Here is an 18,160-nt window from a genome sequence, read left to right on the forward strand (position 1 = left end):
CTTTTTGAGTTACCTAGTTACCACATAAGCTCTTCTTTAATAAATTATATTAACTATTCTTTATTACAACACCTGGTGATATTTGAATCCTTTAAATGGATTCTAAGCCAGGTGGATTTTAAGTGTGTAAGAAAAAAAAAATAATTCTTAAAGCAAGGGGAAAACTGAAAATTTTCTGCAGCTGTGCATATCCCTTGCTGAGAGCATGGTACTTCTAAATAAATAACAATACAATATAACTAGTGTATGGTTGGAGGTAAATTTTCCTTTCAGTTCAGACTGAGAGGAAAGAACTTTCTGGGCCTTAACCTAAACTTGATAGGTGAGGATTTTCATTTAGTTTTAAGCTAAATGTTACCTCTATCACTCTCGTCCAGACTATTCTGTAAGGAGTGAATTTTCATGGTTGTCTGTAGGAAATGAAGTGATTGGGTAAGGAGCTGGGTCATTTTTTGGTTTTGGGGTGTTAAGCAAAGAGAGAAGAAATCATTCTTACAAAGAATCAAAATAGAAAAGGACAATTCCATGAATTAGATAAATGTATTAGGTAGTATAGACACTTTTTATTCCATTTTGAAAAGAATATTATATCTATTCTAAATATCCTATATTGCAAGAAATCTTTTGGTTTGTAATTCAATTTACTCTGGTTATCTAAAATAAGTATTAATTACAATGTCAAGAATGTCAGCATTTTTTTAAGACTGTCAGCATTGATGTAGAAAATAAGAATATATGAACTATTTCATTGTATCATCTTTATTTTTCTCAGGATAGATAGCTTGCAGACTTTAAGAATACATATTAAATTTATGTTACAGACTTGACTTTCTTTGTATGCAAATCATTTTTCCTAGTGGAGCTCTCTGATTTCCTTCTCAAAATTTAAAGTAATCGACATATTTCATACCTCAATATTCTACGTAAAATAATAAAAGTTGAATTAAACAGTGGGGCTGTACTAGGAATGAATTGCATGTAGCTATGGAGTCCGAACAAAGTAGAGGCTTCTGCATCCAGATCACTGAGCTTTTCAACATGTGTTATAACATCTTGTAACTAGTTACAGCACAATTCACTTGACTCTTCCCATCATAAAAATATGTAGATCATTCATCTTTCCACATTTTCTGACACAAACCTGGAAATATCTGGGATATTCTGCTTCTCCATACAATGTTACTAGCCTTTAAGTGTTTGGTGCTATCCATCCCCCCACCCACCCCAACCCCTCCGCCCAAGCCTGGAATCTGTTTACATAGAAACCATTACCTGAGCAAACCTGAATATTTTGACAGAAACTTCAGTAACTTAGTAACTTTCTGGAAAATTTTTCTCTGATAAGTCTTACATATTCTCCTGGATATCATAGCTATGGGCAGCTGTTCCCCAACAAGAGTGAAAAGCAAACACACAAAATTTAAAGTTCCAACATCTGCTACAGGAAAGAGCAAAAGAAAGCACTGAGATATTTCATCACAGAGGAAATGTGAGACCTTGAATTTTAAACCCTGCCAATGGTATAAAATGATTTTCCTTAGCTTTTTTAGTTTGTTTTATCATTTTTATATTTCATGTATGAGTGTATTTTTGCCTGCCTGAGTGTAAGTGCACTGGTGTCATGAAAGCCCTTGAAGGTCAGAAGAGGGAGTCAGATCCCCTGGTACAGACAAGTTATTAGTCTCCATGTGAGTGTTTGGAATCGAACACATGGTCCTCTGCAAGACAGTCAGTGCTCTTACTAGCTGAGCCGTCTCTCCAGCCTCAGCTTTAGCTTTTATAAAGCACTTTTTGGTAGTGATGTTTTTGTGTCTAAAATAAATATTTTCACAGAAATGTTTTTTTTGTAGAAGACATGAGAATGACATATTGAAACACTGAAAGAATTAGAAAAATCTATACATTTTCATGAATTCTATTAACACTATTTAAGTAGATAAAGTTAATATTAGGATCCCCATGTGATGAAGATAATATACTCTATGGTTTGAGTTATTGTATTTTCCTGGCTAGATCTCATGTGGAGGTGACATGTTCTCATAGGATATCATATGAACCAGGAAGATCAGTACTTCAGAAACACATGAGACATACCTCATTCATTTATTTTGACATTCGTTTCTTCAACAAACACACCATAAGAATCATAAAAAATATGAATTATTTTCCCTGAAAGAATTTGTTTACTACTGCTAGATGTTTTATGAAGATGACCAACAGATTATCATACCCATTGAACAAAAGAGGCTTAATAATTAGAAAATTAAAATATTAATGAAGTCTTTTCAGGAAGATGTGTTATTAAAATGTCTTTTCTCAGAAGAATTTATTTTAACTTGCTTTTAATGAATGCCTTTGTTGACAAAGGTGGTCAATAAAATACTTTATTTGGGACCAATACAAATGCAAGAAATATGAGAACAAGATTGTAGCAAGTCAACATTTTTAGCAAAACAATGTTAGTGCAAAAGTTGCAAAAAGGTGAGGGTATCTAAATATCACCAAATTATATTATATTAAAAGGAACTCTAAATAGGCTGACTAGATTCAGAGGATGGACAAGCACCGGGGAACAGCTAGGGGCACTGACAACACAGTGGACAGTAACAGGGATGACAGAGTATATGGGCTCCAGTGGGGGGATGGAGCTATAGGAGGGTGCCATTTGGGAAGTGGGTGTATAGATGAATAAGATTGGGATATTCTGTATGATATACACACAAAAAATCAAATATAAAAAAAATGTCTGCTAACATTTTGAAATGGAGCAGCAATGCAGCCACACTCACTGCTTATCACATCTGTCTACCCTCATCTACAACTGCCTTCAAAGTTATAGAGCTCAGATATAGATAACATGATCCTAAAAATATAAAATAGCAGTATGGCTCCTTGTAGGAAAAAAAATGTTCACTCTCATACAAAATTTGAACAAAAGGTAACAAAACTGTCCGAGGCAGAGTCCACTCTGAACGAAGGAATTGCATTGTGCTTTAAGCAAGAGACTGTCAGAAAATGAATCTGTTAAAAAAGCAATGGTGGGGCCCAGAGCGGTGGCCCAGTGGTAAAGAGCACAGGCTGCTCTTATAGAGGACCCAGGTTTGAGGTGGCTAACAATCATCCTCAACTCCAGTATCTAGGGGATCCAGCTCCATCTTCTGACTTCCGTGGGCATTGCATAACATGTGTGCAACAGGCAATACACTCAAGCACATAAAATAAAAACGATATTTTTTTTTTTAAAAAAAAGCAGTGGTTCCCTGAAAAGACAAATAAAGAAAAATAAAGAACACCGAGGCAACATAGGGCATTGTAATTTGGAACTGGAATGCACTCTACACTGAAAGACAGTGTTTTAAAGGCTTCATCCTCAGTTTGGCTCTATGGAAAAGTGGTACCTACTAGCAACTTTCAGGTTATTGTAGGAGGGGTGGTCTCCGGGGGTTGCAGGATGCTTGCAAATTTCTTGTTCCATATTCCTTCTCTGTCTGGATTGAAGAGAATTCTACTGCCACACATTCCAACCATGACACAGTCACTGTGCCAGCACAGGACCAATGGGCTAGCCAGGGCAGAACAGAAACTTTAGTAATAAAATAAACCTTTTCCTTTCTCTCTGTCCATTATCTTGGGTATTTTGTTGCAGTACTGGAAAGTTCACTAACACAGAGGGAGAAAATGAAGGAATGACACATTAGAGTCATGGATATACGGAAAATTGTAAAGGTAAGTACTTAGAAGCACTGAGATGGGGGTACTGAGAAACCAGACAGCGTTCAAGAAGAGAGCAGCCTCGATGGTGACAGTCAACTATTAACCTGAAGATCGATCAATGCCGGTAGATATATTTCTGAGTGAAGGCTCATGTTGCTTCTAGCCTGACTACGGAAGGTCATTTCTTTCTGTGTTGCCCAACATCCATCTACATACAGTTGTACATTTTAAAAGACTAGTATGAGCCATGTGCTCTTAGTTGGTAACTCTCTAAGAGTGTGGTATTACATTATTTCATGTAAAACTTAACTCCTTACAAATAATTTCACGTCACTGAAGACATTATATTTTGCTCCTGGACTATGTTGAGTTTCAGTATCTTGAAACAAGGGTGAGGGAAAGTAAACCAATATTCAATCCCTTGTGATTTTGGAGGAGTCCTTTGAAATACACTTCAGATGTTTCCTCTCAGGGAAATGGACGAGTCCTTCATGGTCCCATTAGGTTCTGCATAGAAAGCACTGAGAATATTCCAAGTATACTTTCCAGGCTGTAACTTAAGAGAATCCTTGGTTAGAGAAAAGGAAAGAAGTCTGCAAAGGAAATAATCATTCAGAACCATCTCTCTAGTTCCAAAGCCTCATTTTTAATATAAATGTTAAAAGGACAGGGATTTTCATTGTCTTATGGACAGACTCTTCAAATTCACCTAATCCAGTTATTTCTACTTCAGGAAAAATATCTAATTTCTCAGCATGAGAATATACCCTTTTTAAATATTTAATTGGTCACTGACCAACAGTCCTAAAATCTTGTCACATTTTTCCTGACAATAACACAGAAAGTTGGATATTATCATTGTTCCAGCTTTATTTATAACATCAATATTTTTAATACTTTAACACCATCCAAGAAAAAGCATAATGACAGTCAGAGCCTGAACCTATGATTGTTCAAACAGGTTTCTAAGCTCTTTTATACCACTGACTTTGAGTAGAGTGATCAAGATTCTGAGATTTAGTTTCCTCACTACTAGAAGGTAGCACTTGTTCTAGACGGTCGTTTTGTTGTTGCTGTTCATTGTTATGTAGCCTGTATCGGCTTAGAACTCTTAATACTCCTGCCTTTACCCTCTGAGGGTGAGATTAAAGGCATGAACCCCAGACTTAATTTCTTCTAGAACTGACTACTGATCTTTCTAGTTCTAAGTTTTCAACTTCCACCTTCATATTTTACTCTAGAAAATGGGGGAAATATTACTGGAATTTGTAATCATATATTGAACAGTTTCCATTTAAGGAGTATAGTAAAGGATGGCCCTAATCCTTCCATAGTTTAAGAATAATGTAATATCTACTGTATAGTTTAAAAACCACATTTACTCAAAATCAACCATACGTTTATAGCCTATTTTTAATTGGTGTTGAAATAATGACTTATCTTTGAAGACTTATAAACTTCAATTTATTTTTGACAACATAGATGATCATGGATTAGTTAGTAAAATTCAGCCTCAAATCAATTTTCCTGGAGGCAATGACCCATCCCAAATTGTGATCTCTGAAACATGACCCAGATTTCATCCATAGTACTTGAAGAACATTAGGTTATACAGCAAACAGGAATGGAATAAAGATGAATATCAGAATTCTTTTCACTTGGTAAATCATCTCAATGCAAATAATATGAGTACATTGAGTTTTAAATGTGGAAGGCGGAAGCATAAAAGCCAATCTAAAAGTGGTTAATAAGTGGTAATTCTTTGACATTACTTCCTGACTATGAATGTGATCTTGAACTAATGAATGACTGAGGCCTCTACAACATAGAAAAAGAAAGGAAATGGATCCTCCCCTCCAGCCTCTATGAAGGAACACAGCTGAGGCTTCATATAGATGATAGCCCCATGAGATCTATCCATATGTGTGTGTGTGTGTGGGGTGTGTGTGTGTGTGGGGTGTGTGTGTGTGTGGGGTGTGTGTGTGTGTGTGTGTGTGTGTGGTATGTATGTGTCTGGGGGGGCACTGCCCACAAATGCCAGGAGAGTATGTCAGATTGTCTAGAGCGGGAGTTAAAGGTGGCTGTAAGCTACTGTGCATTATGCTGGGATTCAAGCTCTGGTCTTCTTAAAGAGCAGCAAGAGCTGTTAACTTCTGTAGCATTTCTCAAGTCCCTCCCTCCCTCTGTCTGTGCTTCTAAATTCCAGAGCTACAGCATAATTTATGCTGTTGTAATTCAAACAGTTTGTGGTTATTCATTACAATAGTTTCAGGAACTAATATAATCACTTTAAGGAATAAAACTAACCTATTAAATAGCTGTTTTGATGGATGATTGGCTATTTGCATAATCAATGAAATAATTCTTCATGTTTTACTAATATAATATTCTTAAAAGTATCATATATATCCTATTTTAGAATACTTTTGTATAGCATGGTGATAATCATGAAGCTTTTAGAAACATGGAAATGCCATCATAAAATAAGATCACAGAACATATACAGCTATATTTGTAAATTATGTAAAATATGAAGGCTTGCAAATGTGTGGAAAGAGACTTGTAGGACAAACATGAAGCACAAGTATCTACTTGTCATGTATTTTCTTTGTCCAATAATATTCTTTAGTCTTCTAAAATCAGTGCTAAAAAAAATCATTGGGTCAGTGGGAAACTGACTTCCTGACACCTGACATTGCTAAGCAACATTAGGTATATAGAAGGGACCAGAATACATTCCTCCTCCCCTTCCCCTTGGATCAGTAGAGTTGAACTTACACCTCAAGCCAATATCACCAAGGTGAATGAGGTCATTCAAGGTGAGCACAGCTGACCCTCCAGTTTTCCACAATCTTCCTCCTACACTAAAGAGATGCAGTATAGTGCTGAATGCTTACCCACATCCAACAGCAACAGAGTCTACTTGCTAGCTCTTGCTATCTATGGTGAAGTAAGACAGTGTGAGGTGAGATTATACTCTCCCTTGATGAAATAAGGATGGGGAAAATTGGAGTTCATTTCAGTGAAGACATGTTAGCTGGGCTGTGCAAGAGGTGAACTTTCACTATACCTGTCTGGAACTAGGCGGAATGAGTCATTGCTCTACCTTTCCTAGAAAGAGTGTGAACCATACTATAAAGCTAAACATCTGCCCTTGCCTTCCCCTGTCACTACTCTTCAGGGAGCATTCTGCAAAAAAATATATAAATTATATGGGATCCACTGTCTCAAAAATTTCAAAGATTCAGGGATACGATTGAGAAAGCATTTGTCACACCAATGTTCATAAAAATCATAATATGAACAAGAAAGACATCAACAGTTACCAACAATGAGATGAATCATTTATTTTAATTGTCTCTCAAGGATTAGAGAGCATTCATCATAAAAATGCTCTGACAATTACGAATTCTGCTGAAGCAAATATAAAATAGAGAAAACCTCACTTACAATGCCAATGTTAGTTTTTTATTAAGAGGCATTAAATGAAAAATATAAACTGAAAAGTTACCAAATTTTATATTGGGATTATTTTATTCCACAAACATATTCATATACAGAGAACATTGAGATGTTATGTAGGAAATACACAAAAACTCAATTTAAAAAAAGCTATATTTTAAATGAAAATGAAAAAAACAACAAATACAAAGACTATAGAGTTTTAATTTTTAAGGAGCAATCTCAGCTGGAAGAAAACAACTCTTGCTGATAATAATTAATACTCTTTGGGTAATGAAACTTAATGTAGTGTTTACTATGTGACTCTGCACTACACTGGTTATGCCTTAATAAAGAACAGCCTGATTATTAGCCAACAGTGAATCTGAATGCCAAGAACTTACTCCATCAGATTTCTCTCTGAACTGTGCTCCTGAGAAAAGATTTCCCTCATTTTTTTTGAAACACTGTATCCAGCATGAAATGGGAAAGTAGATATTTTGTCCTTTGATGTTAGATTTAGAATAACACACATACAGTTACAATTTCATTGTTTGCAATGAGATAAACACTGTAGTACTTTTATGCTTTGTTATGTAAAACATGCACACACATTTATTCAGTGCCTTGGGTGGGGGGCAAAGAAGGATACAGGTCCATAGGGACTGAAGTCATATGTCAAAGTCCCAAAAGGAGCACATGGATCAGTGATCTTTTGTACATTATAGACAAGCTTTAAGATTAACTTTCTGTTTGCAAGGTTAGGTAAAAATCATCTGTCAAGAGAATATTCATATTTTAAAAATCATTACTATAACATAATACACTTAAAACACAGAATTTCATTTCTTTTTTACACCAGTTTTTTCCATATTCTTCCCACCTCAGTAAATAGTAATACTATCTTTCTTCTTCCAAAAACCCTTCCAGGAATCTTGATTTCTCTTTTCTTATCTCCAATATGCAAACATCTTCCTAGAATAACTTCTTTCTCTTTTTCCTTGCATACCTAACTGACAAACTGTCATCATTTCTCCCTAAGTTTTCTAACATTCTTCTTAATATTGTCCAAGTGTACCTAGATAAGGAATACTTTCTTGTTTAGGGAGGCCTGAATAACTGAGCTAAACAGGGGACAAATCGTGGTTTTGAAACATGGAACTAAGTTCCCCCCTCCCCCAATGTACAATACAGATATTTTTCATTTCTATATGGTTTTGCTGGAACAGAAAATGGGAAGAATTGGTTTATGTAACCATAGTAACCTTTAATACTTTCCAGTCATCTTAATTGTATTTTACATAAAAGACTGTGACTTGAAACACTGTATACATAGGATAATGTTTTTACCTCCTCCAACAAAGCAAATACCGTTGTTTCGACTGAAATAGAAGGATCCTTCTGTGTACCCCACCCCCACGCTTAGAATTAACCACCTATTTGCTTTTGTAACTTGCTTGGCTACAGGGAACTACTCTGACTCCATTTTGAGTTTGCAGTTACCGGCTTATGACCAAAGTTAAGGCAAGCCCGGGCTTATCAAGAGAGCCCAGGCATTCCTTATAAAGAATTAACAGAGCCCCAAGACCCTGGAGATAGTGAGTAACGAGCATTCTATTCCCCTAACATCGGTACCATCAATAAGGAGCTCCCAAGACTGCATCATCACTACCCAATCAGTTTAAAATGTTTTTGGCACACACGGGCTCTGCTGGCCAATCAGGGTGCCACACGGTCATTCCCCTCCTTCCTTTGTCTAAAAAGTATAAAAACCCTGCCCTGTAGCTGCTTGAGGTCCTACTGCTCTGACTGTGTCGGACTGACAGAGGACCCGAGTTTGAACTCGCAATAAAAGCTCTTGCCTTTGCATTCGGATCTGGTCTCATGGTGATTCTGGGGGACCCCTTGAGTACAACATCTTGGGGGCTTGTCCAGGATCCCCAAACCCACTACACCCACCCTCCGGTGAGCTTTTACAAACAAACACCCGCACCAGGTAATTTTCTGTTATCCGGATAGTCCATATTCTGTATTCTAGAATCTGAGCTCAGTCTAAAGAGCCCATAAAAGGTCTAAGTGGACGCGCTGGCTGACCACGGGCTGGGGACCTGGGAGACGTCCCGGCCCTTCTGGTGGGTCGGAAGACCCCTCTGAGGAAGATCGGGTTTTTCTGATCTGGAGGAGACGAGGTGGGCCACCACCACCGTTGTCCCACTTTCAGTTTCGTCTGTGACCACCTATATTGTGTCTCTTTGTCCGTCTTGTGTGTTCATCTTCCTCCTTTTGCATTTTGAGGAAAGGCCCAAAATGGGTCAAGGGGTGAGTCAACAGACCCGTCTAACTCTTATTCTTTCCCGTTTCAAGGATTTCAAGGAACGAGCTCAAGGAGCGGGGTTCAATTCCATTAGAAAGGAGAGACTCAGGACCCTATGTGAGCTTGAATGGCCCACTTTTGATGTTGGGTGGGCCCCAGAGGGTTCCATCGATGTGCCCACCATAAGCAGTTAGAAGAGTGATCTATGGGAGGCCAGGACACCCAGACCAGGTCCCTTATCTAGAAGCCTGGGAGGATCTAGTCATAGCACAACACCCTCCCCCACCCCCCCTCACGTGTGCATGCATGTGCTCGCGCCCCAGCATGGTTGAAGCCTTTTCTTCCTCCCTCAGACTCTCAGGATTTTGCCCTCAAGGAGAAGGCAGCCCCTCAGTCATCTGCTCCACCCGTGTTGCAGGATGGGAACTCGGAAGAACTCCTTTTCTCACTGCCTCCATACTCAGCACCTCCCCTGGTTGATCCTCAACCCCCTCAGCCAGGTGCACCTGTCCCAGCTGCCGCAGACTGGACAGGAGCATGGGGGGAAGCCTTGAGCCCTCCCCATACTCACAGCCATGTGCAGCCTGCAGCCGGACTCTGGGCTCCGGGAATCAGACTCTTCCACAGTTCTTCCTCTCAGGACCATCGGGACCGGAATTGAACAGGGGACTCAAGAATATCAATGAACAGGGGACTCAAGAATATCAGTACTGGCCCTTTGCCACTGCTGACCTATGTAATGGGAAAAACCAACCCTGGCCTTCTCTGATAACCCTAAGAGTGTGATTAACCTATTAGATTCTATTATTTTCACCCACCACCCCATTTGGGATGATTGCCAACAGCTTCTGCAGGTCCTCTTCACCACCGAAGAGAGGAAGCGGATTTTGGTGGAAGCACAAAGCTGGTGCCGGGGATGATGGCTGACTGACAGTTGACCAGGCCCACATTGATGATGGATTTCCTCTAACCCTCCCTACTTGGGATTTTAAGATGGCTGAAGGTAGGAAGCATCTCAGAGTCTACCACCAGGTTCTGATGGGGGGCCTCAGGGCTGCTGCAAAGCACCCCACTAATTTGGCAAAAATTAACAGTGTACTCCAGGAAGTCTCAGAGGCTCCATCAACCTACCTTGAAAGGTTGATGGAAGCATTCAGGGCTTTCTCTCCAATGGACCCAGAAGCAGGGGAAAACAGATCAGCAGTTATTTTGGCCTTTGTAAATCAGGTGACCCCAGATATTAGAAAGAAGTTGTAAAAGATAGATGGATTGGCAGGAAAGTCATTCGCTGAATTGCTGGAGGTAGCCACTAAGGTTTACAACAATAGAGAGAATCCAGAGGAGAGACAGGCTAGGTTTAGGGCAGAAGCAAATGAAAAGTAGCACAAGGCCATGGCCTCAGCAACAAGTAAGCAGACTCGAGACATGGTATCCTTTTGGCAGCCACTGTATCTGACCCCTATGAGAAGCATGACTGGCTCCAGCGACTGGCTCCAGCACCTGGCAGGGGATCAAAGCCCCCCCCTCTGATGTAGGCCTAAACTGCAGAAGAACCAATGTGCCTACTGTAAGGAGCTGGGACATTGGATTAAAGATTGCCCCAGAAAGAAAAAGCAAGGGTTAAGTAAGCCAAAGCAAGTGTTGATGATGGAAGCGGGAGAGGAAACTGATTAAGGGGATAGGGTTCGGAACCCCTCCCTTAACCTAGGGTAACTCTAAAATTGGAGAGGAAACCTCTGAAATTCATGGTAGACACCTGAGCTCAACACTTAGTCCTGACTGAACCACTGGGACCAATGTCCAAAAGAAAAACATGGGTAGAAGGGGCAACTGGCATAAAACCATGTTCGTGTACTACCCGAAGCCAAGTTGACCTTGGCCGGGGCTGGGTATCTCATTCTTTTCTAGTAATACCAGATTGCCCCTACCCCCTCATGGGAAGCGACTTGCTGTCAAAAATAAGTGCCCAGATAACCTTTAAAGAAGAAAAGGTCTCAGTAACCGGCCCAAAGGGGGAACCCATACAAGTTTTGACTGTCAGGTTGGAGGATGAATGCAAGCTATATGAAGCCCCTATGACTCCTTCAGGATACGGGTTATTGGGTGGACAAGCACCTGGAGGCCCTTGTGGAGACTGGTGGCCCAGATGTGCAAGGCACCACCCCCCATCCTTCTTGAGTTGAAGGCAGGGACCACCCCCATGAGAGTTCATCAGTACCCCATGTCAGTAGAGGTGAGAAAGGGAATAACTCCCCATATTTGCTATTAGACCAAGGAGTTTTGATATCATGTCAGTCAACACATGCAACACACCCCTGCTTCCGGTCAAAAAGCCACACACGGATGATTACAGACCGGTCCAGGATCTAAGAGAGGTAAATAAAAGAGTCATGGACATTGATCCAACAGTACCCAACCCCTATACCCTGCTGAGCTCTCTGCCACCAGACCAACAATGGTATACAGTGTTAGATCTCAAGGATGCTTTTGTCAGCCACCCCCTCACCCTGCAGAGTCAATCTTATTTCGCTTTTGAATGGCAAGAACCAGAGAGGGGTCTAAATGCACAGCTGACACAGACCCAATTGCCTCAAGGGTTCAAGAATCCACCTACTATATTTGACGACGCTTTACATGAAGACCTTTGGGGATATCGGGCAGAACATCCCCGGGTCACCCTATTACAGAACGTGGATGATCTTTTAATAGCTGCAGATAGCAAGGGTGACTGTGTAAGGGGGACAGAAGACCTGCTCCAAACTTTGGGAACACTCAGATACAGAGTTTCTGCTAAAAAGGCCCTAATATGCCAAAAGGAAGTCACCTGCTTGGGCTATATCCTTAAAGATGGAAAAAGATGGCTGTCTAGAGCTCGAAAAGAGACTGTGCTGAAAATCCCCAGGCATACTACCAGGAGGCAGGTCAGGGAATTTTGGGGGACGGCAGGATTTTGTCACCTTTGGATTCCAGGTTTTGCAGAATTGGCAAAACCACTCTATGAGGCCACCAAGGAAGGTCTATCTTTCGAATGGACAGATGAGCAAGAATTGGCCTTCAAATGGCTTAAAACTGCCCTGCTGTCTGCACCTGGCTTAGGCCTGCCAGACATAAACAAACCTTTTCACTTGTATGTGGATGAGGAAAAAAGGGGTTGCAAAAGGGGTCCTCACACAGAGGCTAGGGCCTTGGAAAAGGCCGGTGGCCTACTTGTCTAAGTGCCTGGACCCTGTGGCCTCCCAGTGGCCACCCTGCCTGTGAATTATCGCAATAACAGCTATCCTGGTCAAGGACGCAAATTGACCGTGGGTCAAGAACTGATTGTGACAACCCCGCATGCAGCAGAAAGGGTACTCAAACAGCCTCCCAAGCGCAAGGATGATTCACTACCAGACTCTCCTGTTAACTCCCCTGCACATACGCTTTGCATCGTCTATGGCACTGAATCTTGCCACACTACTCGCGGACCCGGTCCTAAACCAGGTAACTCACAACTGCTCAGACATTCTCAGCCAGGTCCATGGAACGTGAAAGGACCTGAGGGACCAACCACTGCCTGACGCAGAACTTATCTGGTACACAGACAGAAGCAGTTTTGTCAGAGGAGACAAAAGGTATGCGGACCCATGGTAGTTTGGGGAAGGAGGATAAATGGATAGAGACACTGCCACCTGGGACCTCCACCCAAAGGGCAGAGCTAATAGCTCTAACAAAATCCCTACAAATGGCCAAAGGAGAGAAATTGATGGTGTACACAGACAGCCGGTACGCCTTTGCCACAGCGCATGTCCATGGGGCCATTTACCAGGAGAGGGGACTCCCAACGGCAAAGGGAAAACTACTAAAAACAGACAGGAAATCCTAGACCTGCTCCAAGCACTATGGCTCCCCGCCAAGTTAGTCATTGTGCACTGTCCAGGACATCAGAAGGGAGACTCTGCAGTGGCCAGAAGGAACTAGCTGGCTGGTTGGGCAGCCAAGCAAGGGGCAGAGCAGGGGGCACAAGTCCTACTCATGTAGTTACCAGACATGGGGCCTCGAGAATTGACAGAGAGCCCAGTCTACTCAGACGAGGACCTAGCCCTCATTCGATGACTCCCTTCAGCATGGCAACCACAGAAACCAGGAAGATGGTGGCAAATGGGGAGTGGGAGGCAATAGTGCTGGCTGAGAGGGCCCTAGATTTGCTGAGGCACATCCAACAGGCCAACCATTTGGGATCTAAAACGACTGAGGACCTAATTAGACGACCCCACTTAAAGATTTTCCACCTGAGGGACAAGATTGAACAGGTCACTTCAAGATGCCTTGCCTGCAGATTGACTAATGTGTCCCCTGAAAAAGGGGGACCAGAGAGGAGACAAAGAGGGACCCAATTGGGTTCTTATTGGGAGATTGATTTCACAGAGGTAAGACCAGGAAAATATGGATACAAGTATCTACTAGTTTTTGTAGATACCTTTTCAGGATGGATTGAAGCCTTCCCTGCTAAGCATGAGACTGCACAGATGGTGGTCAAGATACTCCTGGAAGATATCGTGCCAAGGTATGGGACTCCAGCCCTGGTAGGTTCAGACAATAGACCAGCTTTTGCGGCTCAGGTAACCCAAAGCTTAGCAAAGGTGCTTGGGGCGGCTTGGAAATTGCATTGTGCCTATAGACCCCAGAGCTCTGGTCAGGTAGAATGAATGAATCAGACCCTAAAAGAGACCCTTACTAAATTGGTCTAACACCCTTTGAGATTATGTTTGGTAGGTCTCCTCCAATCCTGCTCAGTCTCAGACCTGAGTTGCTCACAGAATTTAATGATGTCAATTTATTCTCTTCTTTGGAGGCAGTGGCCAGTGTGCAGAAGGACATTTGGCCTAAGGTACAACAGGTCTATCAGGCTGCTCCACCACCGGTCCCACACCAATTTTGGCCAGGTGATTGGATCTTTGTGTGGTGCCATCAGCAGAAGACCCTGGAACCCCCTGGAAGGGACCCAATACCGTGATCCTGATGACTCTGACAGCTCTCAAGGTCGACAGAATCGCCTCCTGGATCCACCACTCTCATGCCAAGTCAGCAGACCCCGCGCTGACTGAGTCTCCAGAAAAGGATAAATGGACTGCCTCACCTGACCCCCATAATCCCCTTAAGCTAAAACTCTGAGTGGGCCCCTAAAATGCATTGGCTAATTCTATTGATATTCTTGACCTACCACCCCTAGAGAACAGAAAGCAACCCTCACCTACCACGCAGGTTAACCTGGCTTCTCTTAGATGGGGAGACATATGATACTCTAAGCCAGGCTACGTGCATGGCCCCAGAGGGCACCTGGTGGCCAGACTTACACTTCTGCCTGCGCGATTTAGATGAGGTTTATAACTTGGTGCAACAGGACCTGGCTAGGAAATATGGGTTTTATGGGTGTCCAGGCCACCTTAAAAACAGGAAGGAATGTGGAGGCCTGGAGTCCTCTTTCTGCAAAAGATGGGACTGTGTCACCTCCAACGATGGGGAATGGAAATGGTCAGTAAGAAAGACAGATTTAGTCTCCTTTGCTTATACAAACCCCATCCAGTATGGGCCCCTCCCACAGGCGAAGCAGCCCAGTGGGCTGTGCAGTTTTGATCGAATAAAGATTACTTTCTCCAATGAAGGGAAAACGGACAAGCGCTGGCAAAATGGCCTAAGATGGAGTATGATATATTATAAGTATGGAGGACATGCTAGTTCTGCCATCGTAATTAGGCTAAAGGTGGAACAAATAGAACAGCCACCAGCAGTAGGCCCTAATAAGGTAATCAATCCTCCTGCATGCCCTACATGGGCAACCATCCCAAAACTCCACTCCACTGCTACTCTGCTTCCAGAAACCCCGAGACACAATATCTCCCAGAACCTTGCACCCATGCAGCCCCTAACCTCAGCACCCAAGCTTGGACTAGGGGCTGGGGAACTTCACCCCAAACCCGAACTAGGTACTGGGGGACTGCACCCCATGGTAGATCTACTTCAGCAAACATATCTGGTTCTGAATGCCACGAGGCCTGATCTCACCAGCTCATGCTGGTTATGCTATGATATAGCAACCCTTACTATGAAGGGGTAGCTGTGAAGGCCAACATGACTCAGGCTAAAGAGTCTATTCAGTATCGCTGGCAGTCCCCCCGTTATTCCTTAACACTTCAGCAGGTAATGGGGCAGGGGCTATGCACTGGAAACATAAGTGAGGTTAGGGCATTCCTTTTGCAATGAGACCCTCCTTCTAAATGACTTACGTGAGTCTGAATACATGATTCCCCAGAACAACACTTGGTGGGCATGTTCAACCAGCCTGACTCCTTGTGCATCTATGGCCATCCTCAAACAAACTGGAGGGTTCTGTGTCCTTGTCTGCTTAGTGCCCTGGATTCAATATCATGATGAGGACATATTCTTCAGTTACCTCAAGGGAGGGGCCTGTCTCCCTCGCAAGCGACAGGAACTTGTTACTACTAGTGCCTTCACTCTTAGCTTACTTCTAGGTGCTAGCTTAGCAAGGATAGGGATGAGGACGGCTTCATTAATTACTCAAGGCAAATACTATTCAGATCTAGGGGGCTGGACATTGAGCAGCTTGAAAACTTGGTCTCCCACCTCCGAGAATCATTATCCTCCCTAGCAGAGGTGGTCTTACAGAAGGGGACTGGATCTCATTTTTCTCCAACAAGGAGGCCTGTGTGCAGCCTTAGGTGAAGAATGCTGTTTTTACATAGACCATTCAGGCATAGTAAAGGATTCCATGGCTAAAGTCTGTAAAGGGCTAAGTAAGAGAAAAAAGGAACATGAGGCTGAACAAGGATGGTTTGAATCATGGTTTAACCGCTCCCCTTGGCTAACTACCCCGGTATCCACTCTTTTAGGGCCTCTCCTCATACTTATCCTGATCCTCCCCTTGGGACCATGTATTCTAAATAAGCTAGTTCAGTTCATGAAGGAATGGTTGGGGGCCATCCAACTAATGGTCCTAAGAACCCAGACACAATATAGAATGGTAAATCAAGAAACGTAGGATGGTCATTTACCCTTATGTGGAATACCAACATAACAATATAGGAGATCCTAAAGGGCCCAAGATTGGGCACCACAGGTACATCAGAAAAAGGGGGGAATGAAGGAAATATCTGTCTGTTTAACCCCCCCCCCTTTAAATTAACCGCCCATTTGCTTTTGTAATTTGCTTGGCTACAGGGAACTTCTCTGACTCCATTTTAAGTTTGCAGTTACAGGTTTGTGACCATTGATAAGGCAAGCCAGGGCTTGTCAAAAGAGCCCAGGCATTTCTAAGACCTTATAAAGAATTAATGGTGCCCCCTGGCCCTGGAGACAGTGAGTAACATATTCCATTCCCTTAACATCAGCAACCACCAATAAGGAGATCCCAAGACTGCATCATCACTACCCAATCAGTTTAAAATGTTTTTGGCAGGTACGGGCTCTGCTAGCCAATCAGGATGCAACACAGTCATTCCCCTCCTCCCTTTATCTAAAAAATATAAAAATGCTGCACTGTTGCGGCTCAAGGTCCTACTGCTCTGTTGCTGCATCAGACTGACAGAGAACCTGAGTTCGAACTTGCAATAAAAGCTCTTGCCTTAGCATTCAGATCTGGTCTCATGGTGATTTTGGGGGACCCCTTGGGTACAACACCACTCAAAGATTGAGATATTGACACTTTTGATGTACTGTCCATATCCCTGAATAATACATCAAGAAGGATTGAAAAGATGCTTACACATTCTGTGTTCTCAAGAAAATTTTGTCACTCTACAGTTTGTGAAAATGTATGGACAGAACAGGGAGAAAGGAAATATTGGCTTAACATTTTTACCATACTTATATTCGATGGCAGAGCTGTACTGAGGAATAAGCTTTTGGATAAGGGCTTTTAGAGTTTGAACCTCTTCCTGCCATCACAAAAGCAAACAGTGGGACATTTCTATCAGCTGACCCAGAAGTGGAACAGAAAGAAACAGAGATGAGGGTCCAGAGCTCTTAGCAGAAAACATCATTAATGGAAACAGGGTTTTCATTATACCATGTTACTGAAAGCTGCTCCAGTCTCCTGACCATAGTCTAGTCACAACATAGCCTTGGATCTCCTGAGACTAGGCACAACAAGCTATCCCAGATAATTTGGAACATCCCCTCCCATCATGCACTGCTTCACCCACAGTGTCCTCCAGCTTTCTACAAATATTCAGACAAACGTTCAACTTCTATGAGAGTTCTTAGAAAATACTTGTTTATTGAAAAGACAGGACTCTTTCGTAATAAATCTTGTTAATTCAGTTTCTGTTATCTTTCTTTCAAAAATAATATATATCTAATGTAACCTAAATATTTATGCAAACCAGGCCAAGTTTACCATTTTATAAAGAATTATTTAAATGTATGCACATGTGACTATGAGTGTATATGTGTGTGTTTGTGTGTGTGTGTGTCTCTGTGTGTGTGTGTGTGTGTCTTATTCGACTATACACCTACTTCCTAGATGGCACCCTCCCATAGCCTCCCTCCCCCAACTAGAGCCTTTATACTCTGATATCCCTGCTACTGTCTGCTGTGTTGTCGGCACCCCCAGCCATTCCTCACTACTTGTCCACTTGTTAATTCAGTTTCTGTTATCTTTCTTTCAAAAATAATATATATCTAATGTAACCTAAA

This window comes from Nannospalax galili, unplaced genomic scaffold (assembly GCF_000622305.1).
Source record: "Nannospalax galili isolate Female #2095 unplaced genomic scaffold, S.galili_v1.0 scaffold374, whole genome shotgun sequence".
NCBI lineage: Eukaryota > Metazoa > Chordata > Mammalia > Rodentia > Spalacidae > Nannospalax > Nannospalax galili.